Genomic DNA, 17890 nt, shown 5'->3' on the forward strand with positions numbered 1-17890 from the left:
AACGTATATCAACTAAATTTTAAAAAGATAGATGTGTCATATAGCGGCATTCTATATTTTTGTTTTTTCCTTCGATGTATTTGTTTAAAAAAATGTTGTTTAATTGAAAATCGTTTCAAGACATGAACTATCTTTACTTTAAAGGAAATATATGTTTAAAAGAATATTCTTTTAAAGGGATTGCCCAAAAAATCCACGCACACAAAGAGCAAAAAACACAAACTGAAAGAAAAAAGAAGAAAGAAAAACACTTAAATTTCTTTTCCTGATAATGTTCAATAGCATTTTATATTGTTCCTTTAACTTCAAAGTACTTGCAAAATTGCTCAAATTCAGAGATGCTGCAAAGAAGTTTCTTAAAAAATATGTTATCAAAACAAAATCCCGTCTCAGTTTGAAGTGACAGTGTGGAAAGCAACAGTACTTGTAAGAAACATTAAAATGTCACAGCCAATCAATTGATTGATTGATGGCCGTCTCGGGACTCACAACGGACATTTATATAGATTTTACTGAAGTTGCAAAATAGCATTTTAAAAGAGAAAATAAAATATAGTTTGCGAATGACGGACGCAAAAGTGATGACAATTGCTCAAACTGTCCTTTTGATTAAGTAGAGCTATTTAAAAAAGCAAATAAAAATAAAATAAACTCTTACCGTACTAGATTAAGATATAATAAATTCCGTTGTAAAAACCAACCAACGAAGCAACAGTGTTAATTTTTCCAATAATTTGCAAAAATAATTTTATCGTAACAGCATACGTTTCCAATGCTTGATACCTGATTGCTTGATTCAGGAATAAGAAGTTGTACGTAAATATTGGTTTATATTGTTGCAGTGATAACGAGTCTTGATACAAACAGATTAACCTGATAGTTCAGGCGATGATGGAATATCGGTTTGGTCTCCATAGTCTTTTACATCTATATATATATATTGACGAATAGTCTAACGCTTGGGAGGATAAATTTAGCTAAAATGCGATAGAATCTGTGAATGCTGCCAAACAACGTTAATCTTCGCTTCACCACAAGCAATTGTAGAAATCCCTGATGTTGTTTTTGTCTATTTTGATTGATTGATTGATTGGTGTTTGAATTACGCCGCATCAACACAAAAGGCTACATAGAGGTGAATGTCCATTATGATTATAGGGATAAAATTGCGAAAGACGATGTGTCGACACAAAGGTTAATTAACCTTTAAAAGAGTTTAGGGGTGTTATTGCTTTTCACAAAACAAACAAACAAATACTTTATTTGCCAATCACGACGCCCAAAATGAGTTGAATAATTACAATATGTTTTTTCAAACATAACATATAAGTAAAATAAAAATAGGTTAAACAAATTATAACATGATTACTTTTGATTTAATTGATTAACATCTAATATCAAAGTAAATGAAAAAGTAGTTTGTAATAATAAAAATATTATAATATAATATGACCCATTGTTTCTTTTTCTGAACCCTTTACTGGACAGCACACCTCTCTGTAGCATCATTATTAATTAAATGTAAACACTGTAAATGCATTTCTGATCTATATTTATAACTCTATACACAGTGATCTAACTTAAATGATTGTATTTCTATTTTTATTTAAAACCTCTAATGATTGACAAATTACTGTCAACATGTTGTTATCTTCATTTCCCATATTTTTCTAGCTTTTGGTCTGATAGATATCAATGGATAAGAATGTCTTGTGGTTTGAACTATTTCATTTTGACAGTTGACATATAGTTTTCTCAAGTATAACGACTTTTGATCCTAAGTACCTGCAGTCAAGTACATGCAGTGATATTGAAATGGAAACTAAGCAATTTAAAGTATAACATGGCTTATATATTAGTTGAAATTGGGCTTTGAACTTTCTATCAGTAATTGCGAATACTCTTAGGTCGAAAGTTTGTGTCTTATCATTTTCATCTGATTTTAACTATTTATTTTTAAAATTGTTCTACTGTTACACCCTGCCAGGGTTAACCGCTCACAAATGTTTAATCCCGTCCCAATCTTTATGTACCCGTCCCAAGCAGGAAATCCAGTGGTTGTCGTTGATGCAGTTTTCCATTGTTGATTTTCATTTATTGTTTTAGCATGAATCAGGCTGCTGGTTTTTTTGTTTAAGTTGTTTAATATTTTGTCATTATGAGGGCCTTTTTTAGCTTACTTTACAGAATGGATTTTGATCATTGTTAAAGGTCGTACGGTATCCATTAGTTGCACACATCTTTGTCATTTGGTCTTTTTGGTTGATAGATATTTTTAGTAAAAAAAAGGTAATTTCTTCCATTTACATTACTAATATAAATAAAACTGAATCTCCATACAGAACTGTAAATCGTAACGATTAACATTGTCTAAAGTTCAAGTGCAGCTGTGAAATGAATTAATTTGCTCATTTTTTTACATCACCCGTGGCGTATAAATGGATTTATTCCATCAACGAGAAAGAAAAAAACTTAATATATACATCGTTAAAAGACAAGCAAGACCTACACGGTGCAATTTATTTTTTGTATTTAAGTCAATGACATTTTCTATAATGAATGCTTTGAATACAAATAACAACTGACAAACAATTTCTTTGAAAGTATTAAAAGTTTGTGAAAATTGAGGTTGTCGGAAATAATCAAGAATTAACGTTTTCTTGGGTTCAAGATTGCCAATTCTTTAAGTTTTATTATCAAACATTATTGGATATTTTGTGCTTAAACCTTGACGGATTTTGTCATAATGAATATTCCATCTGACAGAAAAAAATGTCCACGTCATTGCTTGTGTAAAAAGCGACCAGTGAAATGATTTGATTTGTGTACACATTGCCAGATCTATAAAAAAAAATTCTGATATTTTAGCAAACAATTACAGTTTTACAAAGTTAAGTGTGTTGTTTTTGTCTTCATCCTATAACTAATTAAAAATAATTTGCATATTTTTTCGTTTACCTTATAATTAATTTTTTTTTTTTCAAAGAACTTTCAGTGAAGAAGTAATATTACATGTGACAATCAATAAAACCTCTAAAAACACGACAATGTTTAATACACACTGCATCGTTTCAGAATCTAATGGATTCTGGGTAATATTTTCAAAGGCGTACACCAAAACGTTGTTATTGGTTAAACACGTCCATAACAACGAAAATTCAACCAATGCCGTTACGTAATTTCAATATGGGATTTGAACAATGCAATTACATGTACTCATACTCAGTCATACTCTTTAAGATATTCTGAAACGGCTAAATCAACATTCAGTTTTCTATGTTTGCCTGGACGCCTGAGATTATGCATTCTGCTGAAAGGAAAACTTTATATAAAAAAAAAGTTTCCATTATGATCAGTGTTGCATGTTCTCAAAAAAAAATCTGTACTTATCAAAAGCTTGATTTGCACAGAACCATAACATTTGAAAAACCGGATGCAGAAAATACATCTTTCAAGAATTATGAATATTTTTTTCACCATGATGTTCTAGCGATGTATGTAATCTGAATTTCCTACACTCGCCTGTTTATGGCATATAATTTTATAATATTCAAAGGACTTGTCCTTCTTTTCAACAAGTATTTTTTTCATCTTAAATGACATATGATAAATTCAATGATTTTAACAATTTTTAACATGACCAAAGCTTAGTTTAGTGACAAATATTGTTTCTTGAAAATATAAATCGCTTCAAGAAAGAGGATACTGAAAATTATATCATTTTAATGAAATTGCTTATCAAATATCGATGAACTACTTGGACCAGTCGGCCACCGAGGTCCCTCTTGGTCGGGAATAGCTGCGATGAAATTCAACCGAAGCTATAAAACATTTGTGTATTATTTTTTAATTGAAATAAAGCGCGTGCTGTTCTCTGCTTCTAGAGTTGATAATAATTTATGTTTTTTTTGTAAAGATGACGCAGTGTATGAATTTATTCAGCTTCTGTTTATTAGTGAAGCTGTCATACGTAGTTATAGAATCATTTTATTGCTTTGATATATCACGCAATCTGTCAGAATGATAATGCAAAATGGACAGGTTTTATTTCTGAATGTAACAGAAATAATAAAAATTATTGTTTTGATATAAGAGGGGGGATCATTAAATGTACAACTCTGAATTAATTCATAAGGACAACCATTTCAAATATAAATATTTATACCGGGTATAAAAGAGAGGCGAAAGAAACCAGAGGGACATTCAAACACATAAGTCGAAAATAAACTGACAACACCATGGCAATAAAAGAAAAAGACCAACAGACAAACAATAGTACACAAAACACAACATAGAAAACTAAAGACCCACCAAAACTGGGGGTGATCGCAGGTGCTCCGGAAGGGTTAGCAGATCCTGCTCCACATGTGGCAACCTTCGTGTTGCTCGTGCAAGTTATAAGTTAACAGAATTGTGATATTTTGAATAATTATTTAAGTTGTTTGCCTAACATCCAGTGACAAATATTTCATCCATATTCAGGACGAGAATACATTTACAAATAGTTCCATAGTTAGATACTTGTATTTTTATTATAGCTGCAAACTAGATAATATGTAATTCAGAAAATACCAAACCTGATAACAATGAATTTGAAATTTCAAAATATTAAAACTTTTTTTATTTCAGTGTGCGACCGATATGAAAAAAAGGCCGTATCTAAATATGGTCAACTTTGCCTGAGGAAGTTGGAACCTTTGTTTTTTTTAATAATATCTAAGTTTATAAAGAAGAATTTATAAAAAAGAAGTATAATATAAATCATGTCAGTACTGAAGCACTGACTTCTAAACAGATGATGCCATCGGCAATAACAGTCTTTCATTAACGGTATTGACACAGATCTAGACAATGAAAATAGAACTTAATTTGAAAAAAAAATGTTATTATATGGATTAGAACTTGAATTTTTTTTTTAATAATTAACCAAAGGGTAGTTAAATTTTATAAGCCTCTTTAAAGTGATATCAGGATTAAGAAGGGGGAATACTAATGAGACAGTCCAAAACCATATGTCAAATGAATTAAAACAAAATATGTTATTATATGGATTAGAGTTCAAGAAAGATACCTGAAATAATTATTTCAGAATTAAACGAGGGCTGGTGAAAAAATTTGAACATCTTTCTGGTGTTATAAAGAGAAAATAAGAAGATGAAACTATCAAATGAGACAATAAAAACTAAATGTCAAATAGATTTAAACAACAATACCATTGCAAATAGAAACACGTTGTTAAGACAACCAACAGAAATAAAAGGATAGCTGAAAATAAAGGAAAATAATACTTTATAAAATGTATGCCTCCAAAGCGCTTTTCTGGATTTACCTTCATCGGGGACGCTCAAACCAAAAGATTAAAAGCCAATGATGTTTATGAACTGAAACTCATGAAGAAGTGTATGACAAAAAGAGATGTAAAACGAAAAGCCATATTCATATATAGTCAATTTTGCCTGAGGGAGTTGAGATTACCTAGCTGATGATACCCTAGGCATTAATTGCATGCAGAAGCGGTATCGACCCAGTGCTACAAAATGAAAATAGAACTTAATTTCAATGATAATTTTTTTGTTGTTATTTGGATTAGAACTTGAAAATTTTGTTTATAAGTATAATCCGAAGGATAGTTTAAAATCGTACAAATCTTTTACGTGATATAAGGTTTAAAAAGAGCAGAACAATATTAAATGAGACAATAAAAACTCAATGTCAAATAGATTTAACCAAACATAACATTGCAAATAGAAACACGATTATAATACAACCAACAGAAACATAGGGTTTAGGTTATATAGATACAATGGATAAGCGTTGATTCTTGAAAAAGAAACCATGAGCCCGCAGGGCGAATGGTTTGTTTTTCATGAATTAACGCTTATCCATTGTATCTATAACTTAAACTATTGTGTTAATGTCTTTTTAAAATTGAAGCCTTTTCTTAATTAGAAGGTATTGTAAGTGAGTTTAAATAACCATTTTATCATATTCAACGATGCATTAATAAATCTAAAATCACAATTAATTGGTTAGAAAAATACAAATATAACACAACACGTCTGCTTTTGAATTATCAGGCATCTGAATATTATCTGTGTTTACAAAATAAGACATATATTCGAACTTATTTCTAATTAAATTGAGAATTGAAATTGGAAATGTGTCAAAGAGACATCCACCCCACCAAAGAGCATATATTAAGTATATATTAAGTATGTTACGGAAATTTCTAGCAAGAAGCCTAATTCTAGACAAATCACGATTTACTCGCATAGAAATTTGCGAATAAACATTTGTAAAATATCGAGTAAAACAGATGAAATCATACTACATTTATAAAACAAATAGAATGTAATCATTTTCGTTTCAAATATGTGAAATAGCCAATTATAATCCAAAAATATAGTGGTAAAACTTTCTATTATTAAAAAATGTCCAAAATAACATACAAAATAAAATAAAAAACAGAAATATACTAAAGAATAGTGACAGCAAAAAAAATACAGGGATTCGAACCTAAACCGACAAGTCTGTATCTTTAACTCATTGATATTAATCATGCTAACCTCGCGGTTACCATCTTATACTATACGATTGCCCATTATGTATATATATATAAAGGTGTAAGCCCTGTGTGTCCGTTGTACCGATGTATATCATATGTTCATTTATATATATAAAATAGACTTCTAAATTGTAACCAATTGGTAGCCAAGAGGTTTCGTCGATATGTTGATGTCAGTCACACATAACAGATTTTAAGGACGGGTTCTAATCCCAGTGTAGGGTTATAAAAATTACAAAAAATAAAGGTGTTTTTAAATTAATTCCATTAGTGAACAGAAATCAGTAAATTAGCCAATTCAAACTTAATGAAATTAGGCATACAAAGGAAACAATTGAATATAATTTGATGAATCCATTTCAGCGACAGATTTAGGAAGCGTTGATTCTAGAAAAAGAATCCACGGAAAATGAATAGGCTGACGTCACGACAATGGTTTAACTAAAAATAAAGGAAAATACTACTTTATCAATTGTATGAGACATACAATTGATAAAGCGCTAATCTGGGATGCTCAAACGCAACGATTTGAAAGCCAATGATGATTATTTACTGAAACACGTGAAGAAGTATATTATAGAAAGAGATGTAAAAAGAAAAGCCATATTCATATATGGTCAACCTAGCCCGAGGTAGTTTTCACTTTTGTTTATGAACAGATAATTTATGAAAAGTATTATATAAATCATGTCAGTATCGAAGCTCTGACTACTGAGCTGATGATATCCACTTGCAATAACAGTCAGCAACGGTATCGACCCAGTGCTAAAGAATGAAAATAGAACTCAATTTGAATGATAATTCTTCTGTTATTATATAGATTAGAATTCAAGCAAGATACTTAAAATCATTGTTTAGTATTAACCTAGGGTTAGTGAATAATTAACACCTTTTAAGTTATATCAGGTATAAAATGTAAAGGAAAATACAAACGGGATAACAATTACCATATGTCAAATAAATTAATACATAGTATGTCACCAACATTATTTAGAAAGAGATATAAATAAGAGGAGATAAAGGTATAAATCAACGAGACCGCAATCTAACAACACAAAATAGCTGATGTATTCATTTTAAAAAATCACCAATAGATTAAATGGAGACTATGACAAATTAACCATAAACACTAAACTCACTAAATAATAATAAAAACATTTAAACATGGCAAATGATAACCCTGATAACCACTGGCAAAGTTCGCGGTTGGGGACAGAACTATAAAGATATGTTGAGGTTAAACTTAATAAAAATGTTTTCTTATAGGGAAAAAATACTATTAAAAACAGAAACAAGACGAGAAGACAACTATTAGAAAACTAGATTTAGCACAAATAAAAGAAAATAACATTTTATAAGTTTCATGCCTCCTAATTGCTTCCCTGGATTTACCTTCATCTGATACGCTGAAAGCTAAGTATATGAAATCCAAGGATGTTTAGGAACTGAAACACGTAGAGTTATATGACCAAAAGGGACCTTAAAATAATAGTCTAATCCATCTACGGTTAACTTTGCCTAAGAGAGTTGGAACATTCGTTTCCTTAAAAATTGTAAATTATAAACTGACAATTTCATAAGAAAGGTACAAAAATAGCTAATGAACTGATTATACCCTAAAATGTATAAATAATACAATGATAATGCTAAAAAAAAAAAGATTGAAAACAACACGTTATAGATTTCATGCGTCCGAATCGCTTTTCTGGATTTACCTTCATCAGCAATTATAATAATCTGTTGAAAATCTCCTCAGGCCATACAACAACATAATGTAGATCAACTATTTCAGGTCACTGTTGATGAATTATGCACAATAATTGACCACAAACTCTTAAAAAAGACTCGTAATTCCATGTACAATTTAAAACAGAAATTCGTTTGACGACGGATTTGAGCGGCTAATTTCGAAATTCGGAAACAACGTTTCGTCTAGAGTGCTTACTTTTGAATTATTGATCATGTCAACTATTCTACATGTTCTATGACCTTACCAATGCTTTATATATGATACTAACTAATAACTTGAGAATTTTTGGTTCTATAAATGTTTTCATAAATTTGTAATAATCTAAAAGTTTTAATCCAAATGTTTGAACTTCACTTTGATTAGTTGGTGTCTCATTGGCGTATACCCCAAATCTCTTTTATTTGTATCTGTATAGCTGCGGTCACACCTTTACGGATAGCTCGAACGGACGCCGAAAGGATGAAAAAAAAGTTTCCGTTGACAAAATTTGTATCCGTTGGGAGTCCGTTGGTGTACTGACCATATAAAACGGACGCATAACGAATGGTTAACGGACACACACCGGATATGTAACGTTCGTATAAAACGGACACTTAACGAAAGCGTACCGGATAAAACGGACGAACAAGATAAGCGGAAAATTAAAGGCGGCAATATTAATACATTTAAATCACATAAACGTGACCTTAAAATAATCAAAAAGTTTTCGTGTAACTGGATGTAGTTTATAGTTTAGAAGGTTTATATTTGCCAAATTTAAGTTCAGTCTGGCCTAAATAAAAGCTGTTTTATAGTGAAGACGTGCCCTTACTCAGCGATCCATTATGAATAATAAACATTCACGACATTCAAGAAATCTGACATACCAATACTAGTAATTGGCATTTCTAACGCGAAATTTTCAATTGGCATTTATTCGTTTTACATTCGGTACGTATCAGTTTTATCCGTTATCCTTCCGTTCATGTCCGTTTCACATCCGTTTATCATCCGTCTTATCCGTTATACGTTCGTTATACGTCCGGTAGTAGTCAGTTGGTGAATTGGTCTACCGGACCATCAACGGATGTATAACGGACAAGTAACGGATACAAAACGGAAACGAAACGGACGAGTACCGTTAAAAACGGACGACTACCGGACGTCAAACGGACACTTTATCCGTTGGACGTCCGTTTGAAGTTTTGAACATGCTCAAAATTTTCCACCGCACAGAACGGACGTCGACGGATAAAACGGAAGCTGCACGGACATGAAACGGATATGGACGGAAAAAGTTATCCGTTCGGCGTCCGTTCGCGCTATCAGGTAAGGTGTGACCGGGGCTTAATACAATTTCGAACAATTTTTTATCAATTTTTTTATTTAGTATCATAAAAAAATTCTAGACTGACTACTGGCATCATATTATTCTTTCAATTTATCTGTGGTTTGTTACTGGTATCATGTTTTTATTGAATTTTCATCAGGTATAATTGCACTAGAACGAAGTGTAATCGCCTCAGTGAATGTTCCCCTGCGACGTTTTAAATTAATGTTCCCGCCTTTTTTGGTTTTTGGAGGTTAGATTTAATTTATTTGTTTGACATGCAAAACTTTAAAAAAAAATTTCATATCTTATGTCTGTTGATTCAACACATTGAATACCAGCACCTTATCCCGGCGTCAATGAAATTAGTTAATGATATTTATATTAATATTTTACATAAGAAAATAAACTTTTTAAACATTTAAGACATATCAAGTTAGATGCTTACAGTTATGATAGTCTAACATAGATAACATTTTTGTTCGCTATGGAGATTCCGTATATCGTCAAGTTATTGGAATTCCCATGGGGACTAACTGTGCACCACTTATTGTGGACCTGTTTCTGTATTGTTATGAGTTACAATTTATGACTAAAATCAGCAAAGACCCACCGAAACAAAATCTGATTCAAAAATTTAATAACACTTTTAGATATTTAGATGATATATTGGCTCCCAATAATGACGACTTCAGTATGTACACTTAAGAGATTTATCCTGCCGAACTGACCTTAAATAAAGCTAATACTAACAATGAACACTGCCCTTTCCTGGATCTTGATATCTATATCTTTAACGGGAAGCCTAATACCAAAATTTATGACAAAAGAGATGATTTTTCATTTCCTTGTCACCATCTTATGGTGTTTATATATCTCAACTTGTTCGATTCGCTCGTGTATGTAACAACGTATTTGATTTTAATGAAAGAAATCTCTGTATTACTTAAACATTATTACACCAGGGTTTTCGATATCACAAACTAGTCAAAACATTTACTAATCTGCTCTTTGGCCGGGTTGTTGTCTCTTTGACATATTCCCCATTTCTATTCTCAATATTATCTCTAATATAACACACACACACATATTTTCAAAACTATGTAAAATTATGTAGTTTTGGATGTAAAATATAAAGTTATATATTTGTAGTATCATTTGTCTGTTTGTCTTTTTATTTTTGGCCATGACGTTGTCAGTTTGTTTTCGATCTATGAGTTTGACTGTCCCTCTGGTATCTTTCGTCTCCCTTTTTGAATATGTCGATTAAAACAGATTGAAGCTAATAGTGCCAACAATATTGTCTCGACAGTACCTAACGAGGGTTTCAGGTTACAAAAATCGATATTATATGCTTACATAGCAAAATCAGTTCAGAAGGTTCAATTTCAGTGATTGAATTCTAATTACCTCATTGTTTTCCATTATTCAAATGTTGTCGCTAGTTTTCTTAAGCTCCGAAATAAACCAATAAGTAGAAAGATTCCATTATATTGACAACAATGTGTGAACAAAACAAACAGACATAATAGGAAAAAATGTCAAAAATATTTTGTCTCGACAGTACCTAATGAAGGTTATGCAAGAAGCACGTCATGCATTCCAGTACAAAAATCGATATTATATGCTTACATAGCGAAATCTGTTCAGAAGGTTCTAGTTGAGTGAATAAATTTCAATTACCTCAATTTTTCCATTACTCAAATGTTGTCGACAGTAATCTTAAGCTCCGAAATAAACAAATAAGTAGACACTTTATCGTCTCCATGTATTTTCATGCATTTCAATCATCAACAATTGAATGACAGTTCAGAAAAATGTTGTCTTTATATATACATGCAGCAAGTTCAGGTTTCAACACGCTGGGAAACACAATAACGTTATAGAGCAATATAATTTTTTATGACTAAGTGTCAAATACAGAGTTCAATGGCATGCTTTTAATATATAATATATAAACCCCTATAGATTAATGATACAATCGTTATGTAGCGAATATTGACCCTCTGCTGCAATTATCGTGAAATTACAGTACCAACTGAATACCATGGATTTAGAGTTGACTAGTATTACAGTTCAGATATCAAGTTAAATGTATTAATCACATACAGACTCTTTGTCACATTAGCTGTGGAATGTGGTGGCGAGAAAAGCTAAGAGAATGGAAGATTTTAACTGATTAAACGTGTTTGAAGCAGTTTGAAACACGACTTGATGTTTCTTTTTTAATTTTTTCGGTATTGAAATAATTTTGCACGCAAATTAACTTTAGTGCTTAAAAACTTTCACACGATCGTGTCTTCCTGCACGATCATTGCAACTATTCTTAAAACTCGGCGAATAAAGATTGAATAAGAGAGGTGTATATAGGAATTTCAAAAGCCATATTTTTTCTGTTAGTAGATGTACGTACTATGAGCATGCTTTCACAGACTGCGAGCATTCTGTGAGATGATATATTTTAGTTTTGTGCAACAATTGGTAAACGTATCAAAAAATCACTAATTCGTTTTCGGAAACCACTAGTTCGGATCAATAAACCACTAATTTGCATACTTACCATTCGTTTATTTTCTCGTTTTGTTACATAGGACCTTTGTTTTTTACAAACTTCTCTTGTGTTTCCCTTTTTTAACAGAAGTGGTCCATATAAACTGATATAAAAGACACTTTGCTTTTACAAAAAGGCTTTAATCACATTTTTTGTTTAGTGTGATGGATATTATTGTATGTTACAGGAGTAGATTTAGTACATAACCGAATAGAATTTTTATAAGCGCTTCATGTAATAGAAAATAATTGCTATTTACGATAAAATGCAATTCTGTAATATTCATTCATGAATTAACTGAACCGACCGTGTGAGACTTTCATTAGGACAACCTCGTCTAAATAGCATGGGATCTTGGCAAAATCTATATTTGCCACCACTAAGTCTAGGCGTGTATAAATTCAGCAGACTACTTATCAGCGCTGATCAGGACTTAATTATTGTACGTGCGCGAATACTGAAAAAAATACCTTGATCACGGTTTTAATGAAAAGTTGAGCAACTTTGTTAATGAACAAAGGTTTGATTTTTCGGTTAGGTTTTTAAACCTATATTGATATTTTGATGTTAATTTAAAATATGTGCGTGAGGCTAAATATGTCACACCATTGTTAACAATGGTTGCTTACTCACAATGAATCACTCTTACTAACAATAAACAAAAACACATTGTTTTATTCCGCCTGATTTTACTTTCGATCACTGAACCAGGATCCCAGTCAGACTCCCGTTGTAATAATAGTCTATTATAGCACCGGAAACGTTATCCAGAAGTAATTTTCATTGTCCTCCTCTACTTGAAACAAATTCATTTTCAAATTCAGTGTATCAAAGTCTCGTAAACGGCAACGAAATCACTTTATATTAAGACGAAGTACCAATTAGCTTATTTATGTAATAGAAAATTTTAAGTACACAGTCATATAAGGCTAACGGTTTTCATATTTCAACATAACCAAATGATCTTACATAAGTCGTTAGTATTTATAAAAGAAGGTGTGAGGTTTATTTTAATTGATTGATTGATTGTTGATGTTTAACTCCTCAATCAACACTCTTGGCTTCGTCATGGCAGCCAGTTTTTATTGATGGAGAAAGCTGGAGTACAATTGACCTTTGACAGGAAAATTGGTAATCCTTGTCAACTATGATAGGAGTCGAACGCACCTGTTAGGAGCAGAGGTCGAAATGCTAACTTTCTGTTTTGTTAATCTCATCACAAAGTACTATAAAACCATTGTATTTTTTAGAATTTAAAAAACTTAAACTTAAAAAAGCTTTAAGACACCGAAGAGCTTCCAGTTTTTATTTAATACTGTATATATACCAGCTGAAGGAAAAGCTAAATATAAAAATAAGGACATGTAATATGATTGCCAATGAGAAAAATGTCCACCTAAGTTCAAATGAAGTGGACTTTAGAAACAATAGGCAACCGTACAGCCTTCAACAATGAAAAAAACCTCATACCGCATTGTCGGCTATAAGTCCCGACATGAAAAATGTCAAACAATTCAAACAAAAAAACTTCGGCTTCATAATATTTTACGAAAAACAGATATGACAGATATGAAGCAACAAAACCCCTGAGCTACAGAGTCCTGACTTAGGACAGGCACATAAAGAATGTGGCGGGGTTAAACATGTTTGTGAGCTTAGACCATTTTTGTCCGTGAACGCAGAAATCAATGGTTTATGGAAGCAACATTACTTAAGATTTTAAGCACCTAAAAGATTCTGTCTTTTCTATAATTTTCACCAAATATCGTCCAACGATTTGTTATCGATTTCTTTGATTATTTGTATTTAAGACTGTATATATCTCATTTCACGAGAGACATGATGTGTTCCTGGTCTTGAATCTTAAAATACCAGAATATTCGTCTGATCAGAAATAACTGATGTTGGCCTTTTCCCTTGTCTTGAACAGTATAGATATAATAAAAATAGAGGAAATCCAAACAGAAATATATTTCCTACGCGACCTAGTACTTTAAAAAAATTACTCTAAATACGAGAGGTTGAAAAAATGAATTTTAAAAGCTATAAGTTTACTATCAGTGCATTCAAGTACTATGAGCATGCTTTCATGTACTGCAAGCATTCAGTGAGACGGTCATATTCAGTTAAGTGCAAAATCTGGTTAACATATTCAAAAACCACTTATTCATATTCAACTGCGAAAACTACCATAAGTTTATTTTTGTTTGTTTGTTTGTTTGTTTGTTTTTGTGTGTTGTGTTACATTTGACCATTTTTTCTTTAAATTACTCTTGTGTTTCTTGATTGTTTTTTCGGTATCATTCTTTTTAACAGAGTGTGGTCTTATACAACATATTTACAAGATACTTTGCTTTTATAAAAAAAAAGTTTCTAATCACTTTTATGAAATCAGTGTGATGTATATTATTATATGACACGTGCAGAGACTTTTAAAAAAAAAGGAAAGAGTTATGGTTTTTTTTATTAGTATATAAAGCTATTCAAGATCTATTTCAATTTTGTTTTATTGATTCATAAGTTAACAGAATTAACTGTGTAAAACTATGATGGCGACAGCTTTGTTTAAATAGCGAGGGATTCTAGCAAAATCACCACTTTGCATCACTAGATCCAGGCGTGGAAAATTCACTTGAAGATTTTTCAGAGCTGATCAGGACCTAATAACTGTGCATGGGGAAATAAAGAAAACAAAAAAATACCTTGATCGCTTTTTAATGACAAGTTTATCACATTATTTATGAAGAAAGGTTTGTTTTTTTTGGTCGAGTATTGAATTCTATATTGGTATTTTGACGTTAATTTAAATATGGATGTGAGGCTAAATATGTCACGCCATTGTTAGCTATTGACGCTTACTCTCAATGCATCATCTTACAAACAATATTCGAAGACGAACACATTTTGTTATATTCCGCCTGATTGTACTTTTGATCAGTGAACCAGGATCCTCTTGTAATAGTCGTCTACCAAAGCACCGGAAATGTTTTCCAGAAATAGATTTCTTTGTCTTCTTTTATTTGAAGCACATTCATTTTTAAATTCAATGTATCAAAATCTCGCAAATGGCATCAGAATAACTTTCTATTCAGACGAATTATTGATTGCTTATTTATGTAATAGAAAAGTATACAGTAAGATAAGGTATCTAAGTTTATTGTATCCATAAGCTTCTATATTTTACATAATCTTACATAAATCGGTAGTATTAATAAAGAAGATGAGAGGTATATGTACATTGCTTGTTTGTTGTTTGAGGTTTAATCCCACTTTTAACAGTCTTGGCTTCGTCGTGTCGGACAACTGTTATTCAGGCGAAAGCTGGAGTACCATCGACTTTCGACGGGCAAACTAGCTATCCTGGTCAATATAGATATGATTCAAACGCACCTGCTACGAACGGGTTTCGAACTAACAACTTCAGTGTTGAGTAGCTAGTGAATAATGGACATAACTACTTAGACCTCTTGTTCGCCGAGGCTCCCAGGTACATATTAATGACACATACGCAAACCGAAAGACATATAGAGGTCACCATACCCGTATCTCTTTTACAAAAGACAAGAGTCTTTACAATAGATAAAGCTGTAGATGGTCCTGATTGTAAACAATGTGTGAATAACAGAGACACTCAAACAAATGTCACCAATACCATATTTCATAAAAGACTAAAACATTTAGGTATTCAAAACTTTTTTTGAGCCGTAAGTAGCCTTTCTGTTTTGTTTTATCTCATCACAAAGTACTTATAAAAGCATTATATAGTTGAGACTTAAAAAAAGTTTAAACTTAAAAAGCTTAGAGACACCAAAGAGTTTCCAGTTTTCTTTTAATAGTTAATATATATCAACCAGTCATAATATGCAGGTATTGAGAAGAACTGAAATTTTAATGTCTGTCCGGTGCAATCATATGCTATTCACACTGAATCACAATAAACAAACAGCTTAAACTAGAAATGTCTTACGGGAAACACATTTGTTTATATCATGTCTTTTTGTTTTCTCTGTACTACACTAGTATAAGAAGAATTTGTAATTAGGACACTCTTTTCTATAACCAATCGTTAAAAACTGTCTTGACGTCTTTTTTACTGCTATTGAAGAAACATACTAGCATTAAAGCTTACTTTGTGTTATGGTTTAGATGAAAGTAAGGTAAATCTATGTCATTAATGACGAAATCAATTATTCTAAAATTGCTAATCATTATAAACAAGAATTGTGAAACAATTACTTTTACCATTTATTTTAATTTCAGTTTATTTTGATTCAATACACAAGTTGTTCGAATAAACTTAATTTTCTATTTGTAGTGGTCGATATATTTTGGTATTTGCACTTTCAAATGTTTGGATTTAAGGATGTTCGCTCCTCTTGTTTTTGAATTTTTGCCAGATATTCGGAATCCTCTGGTTTTATCCATGTAGGGCCATTGAATATTTTGCCCCCTACTTTTCTTTTTATAATTTGATAACGTATAGTTTGAAATGTCATTTTTGAAAATCTTATAAAATTCTTGTTATTTTTTCATCGTTTTTGAAAGAAAAAAGGTGCCATTGTCAAGTGTATGAAAAATCTAGAGAGAATTAATTCCCGCCAAATTTTCAATAGCTTATACCTCGAAAACAAGCATACGGACCCTTCATTTTTTTCTCCTTTTTAAGTTTCTTTATTTATATACTATAAATGTATAACAGTCTTTTAAAAAGATTGTTATTTTGAAACAGAGTAGCGAACATCCTTAAGCGTTCGTGATGAAGGTAAATCCAGAAAAGCACATCAGACGGAAAAAATTATAAAGTATCATTAAATTCTTTTTCTCCTGATGAAAGTAAATCAAGAAAAGCGCTTTAGACGCACGACATGTATACATTTTTCATTTTAATTTTACAGATGTATTAGTACTATGTTACAATTGCAATTTAATCAAACTGATCAAATTAATTAAACAAATGTGTCTTCAATGACATTACGTTATATTTAGAAAAAAGATGTATGTGTATTAGTTTCAATCATTGGCTGTTGGGAACCAATAAGCTTCCAGCTATGAAACAAATTTAGAGTTTGGTGAAGGGTTTCATTTTTTATTTCAATTGCGTTGTCTGTTTTTTCCTCGATTTAAAATATTTTCTTCTGCTTTGATAAATTCTTACATTTCAACAAATAAACTTGAAACATTTTGCAACAAGTCAACATTGATTGATCACAATGTCTTTCAAGGATATATGGTTATAACCATTATATTAACTCTTATACTTTGACAAACCTGATGTTTTTTTTTCTGTTTGTTTTTAAACCATTTAAAATCTTTCCAAAGTCAAGGATCTGATTTTGATAATTTTGGACGTTAAGCATATATTTGTTTGACTTTTTAAATAAAATTTCGGAACTCTATTGATCATTTCGAGTCTATGAATCTTAAAATTTTCCTATAACCTCAATATTTCTCAGCATTTTCTTTACTGTAATATAAAAATACGGAGACGTGTTATGATTGCCAAAATATCCATCAATGTCCAATGACATAACTGTATGTATGCAACTTTAAGTCACCGTACGGCCTCCCAACAATTATCAAAACCAATATCTTATAGTCAGCTAAGGTGGCCTTGACACAAAACAAAAAAAATGTAAAACAATTTAAACGAGAAAACTAACGGCCTTATTCATAAAAAAGACCAAACATGAACCAACGACAACAACTTAAATACAG

At 31.3% G+C, this 17890-nt stretch overlaps 1 protein-coding gene across 2 annotated transcripts in view; it reads right to left on the minus strand.

Moving 5' to 3' along the window:
• Positions 1-17890, minus strand: part of LOC127720309 (cholecystokinin receptor type A-like) — a 69043-nt gene that overhangs the window by 25903 nt on the left and 25250 nt on the right. Inside the window, exon 1 of one of the 2 annotated variants that reach the window (XM_052226879.1) lies at positions 659-802. The exons of the other annotated variant lie outside the window; for it this stretch is intronic. The gene's annotated coding sequence lies outside the window, so the exon portion shown is untranslated. Of the gene's footprint in view, positions 1-658; positions 803-17890 lie in introns of those variants that run through there. 2 annotated transcript variants of the gene reach the window in all.

The sequence above is a fragment of the Mytilus californianus genome, unplaced genomic scaffold (genome assembly GCF_021869535.1).
Source record: "Mytilus californianus isolate M0D057914Y unplaced genomic scaffold, xbMytCali1.0.p SCAF_11, whole genome shotgun sequence".
NCBI classification, from domain to species: Eukaryota; Metazoa; Mollusca; class Bivalvia; order Mytilida; family Mytilidae; genus Mytilus; species Mytilus californianus.